A 3,019-nucleotide genomic window follows, 5' to 3' on the forward strand; every position below is an offset into this window, starting at 1 on the left:
TCAAATCATGAACAGCAGGTTGCCACTATCCCTCAAGAGGAAAGTGTATAACAGCTGTGTCTTACCAGTACTCACCTACGGGGCAGAAACCTGGAGGCTTACGAAAAGGGTTCTGCTGGAATTGAGGACGACGCAACGAGCTATGGAAAGAAGAATGATAGGTGTAACGTTAAGGGATAAGAAAAGAGCAGATTGGGTGAGGGAACATACCGGGTAAATGACATCTTAGTTGAAATCAAGAAAAAGAAATGGGCATGGGCCGGACATGTAATGAGGAGGGAAGATAACCGATGGTCATTAAGGGTTACGGACTGGATTCCAAGGGAAGGGAAGCGTAGTGAGGGGCGGCAGAAAGTTAGGTGGGCGGATGACATTAAGACGTTTGCAGGGGCAACATGGCCACAATTACTACATGACCAGGGTAGTTGGAGAAGTATGGGAGAGGCCTTTGCCCTGCAGTGGGCGTAACTAGGCTGATGGTGATGATGATGATGATATATATTCGATAGATGGATGGATGGATGGATGGATCTTATGAGCGCCCCCTTTGGATCGGAGCGGTGGGTTTGGCCACCAATCTCGTGGTGTTATACTGCCTAATGTCTTAGCTAGGTTCAAAAAGAAAAAAAAAACACTATGAACTCCTACAACCAAGTTTTCTGAACCCCTGTTGCGAGCTTTGCTTTTGTACGTCTTCGTTTTTTTTGTTGTTTCACCATTTTTCATTCACGATGTTTCATTCGCGTGAGCAACGAATACACTGAACAGCTGGTTTGTCAAGAAACAAATCGCCAACTCCTTTATTCTGCGTCGTTAGTTATAGTCGAAGGTGGAAAGAGTGAGTAGCAGTGAGGGGGATGTACATGCACGTGGCAATCGTGCATCTAGAGAGCGCATGCGCCTTCATCAACTACGAATCCTCCAACCGCCTCTTACTAATCCCTACTGCACACATGTTTACTTTTCCACTGCTCTCGCTACAACCAACGGTTTCAAGGAAGCCAGTGGTGCTTAAGTTGACCGCTGGGCAGACGTCTTCAGATTCTAATCAAACATTCTCCACAGTATCCGTAGTTTTACCGCAGCGAGCACATGCTTCTTCTTCCTTCTTATATCTCGCTTTATAGGTGCGTGTTCTAAGGCATCCTGATCTCGCTTCGAAAAATAATCAGCTTGCTTTTGAGTTATCATAAACTGTTTCTTTCCTAATTTCGTTTTTTCCTCCTAAGTAGTTACTCATGGTAGGTTTCTTTTCCATTGCCGCCACCCGTTAGATTATTTCAGCCTCTCGGACTTTCCGCTTGAAGTTCTTTGTTGCTGTGTTGCCCATCGTACAAGCCGCATACTTGCTGGTAAGATTCCTATTTCTTTTCCTCCACTGTGCATCAATGTTTTTTCTTCACAGATACCTGAAAACTGTCCCAGGCCAATTACTTTCTTCCATATTCCTCAGCCGTTCTTCATACTCAATTTTACTGCGAGCTTCGCTCACTTCAAAACTAGTCCAGCCCATATCACCCTGCACAGCTTCATTTGTAGTCTTCCCGTGAGTTCCCAATGCGAGGCGACCCACTGACCATTGGTTCCCGTCGAGTCCTGATTGTACCCCTGATTTAAAGCAAACAACCGCATTTCCAAAAGTAAGTCCTGGCACCATTACAGCTTTCCAGATACATCGGAAGAAGTCGTACCTATTGTGTCCCCATAGCGCCCTGTCCTTCATTATGGCTGACTATCTCTTCCCCTTCACTGTTATTGTTTTTTCCTGTGTTTCCCTATATCTATTGCCTTTGTTTATCCATACACCATGGTATATATATTCTGTTACCCGGGTTATTTCCTGGCCCTGTATTGCCGCGGTGTGTTCACTGTTTTTATTGAATGCCATAACACCTGATTTCCTGACACTAAATTTCAAACCTAAATTGTTGCCTTCCTGTCCACAGATATTATCCAGAAGTTGCAAATTACGTTGCTTGTTAGCTAGTTACGCAGTGTCGTCTGCATAAAATGAATGTGGAAGCTGTATCTCTACTACGGTACCCGCCTGTATATATGAGAGAATAAAGCCGATATTACTTCCTTCTAGCGCCCTCTCCATCCCCACCATGTACATCATAAACAGCAGTGGGCATAAAGGGCACCCCTGACTCAGTCCCTTGTTGATATGAACTTTCTCCTCGCTCCTCATTCCTTCCCATTCAACGCAAACGATATTTTCTAGGTAATTCTGTCTTAAGACATGTACACTATAGTCGCGTAAGGCTTCCGGTTCCAGAATATCCCACCAAACGTTGAAGTCTACGTTGTCATGGGCTCCTGTAACGTCTATAAAGGCCACATATAAAGGTCTGCTTTCAATTTTTGATATTTCAATAGACTGAGTAAGAAGAAATAAGTTATCGAAAGGCCTACCTATTATGAAGCCATTCTGAAGTTCTTTCAACATTCTCTGCCCAAGCTTGAATCTTTAATTTGATGGCCTGCATTGCTAGCCAGTATATTACCGATGTAATGATCAACGGTCATGTGCACGGACGACGGGACCGCCACCCCGAGGAACCGGAGGAAAGTAGACACGTTTCGACGCACCGCAACCATGCGAGAGTGGAATAATATTGTAACTTTGTTCAAAATTCTGCGTCACCTCTGTGTGGTGTACTGAACAGCTTCGCTTAGTGGATTGGCTGATGATTTTATTATGACTTAGAATTTGCAGATTTGCAATATTGCTCGGATTATATTATTCCGAATTTTGAAAGAAGAATTAAAATTATGTAATACGGCGAAATACAAAATATAGCCTTACTTGCTCTAAGCAATAGCAAAAACATTACCATGGTTCCGCTCTGCTACTTGGCACTCGGATGTTTTTTTTTTAAATGTCACAAGTTACGAGATACATCCTGCACACGTGCCGCTCTTGAACGAACCTCTTTCACGCCGACATATGGGGACATATGGGGTTTATGACATATGGGGTTTTAGCGTATCCCCTAAATATTTTCATGCTGTCATG

The sequence above is a fragment of the Dermacentor andersoni genome, chromosome 7 (genome assembly GCF_023375885.2).
Source record: "Dermacentor andersoni chromosome 7, qqDerAnde1_hic_scaffold, whole genome shotgun sequence".
NCBI classification, from domain to species: Eukaryota; Metazoa; Arthropoda; class Arachnida; order Ixodida; family Ixodidae; genus Dermacentor; species Dermacentor andersoni.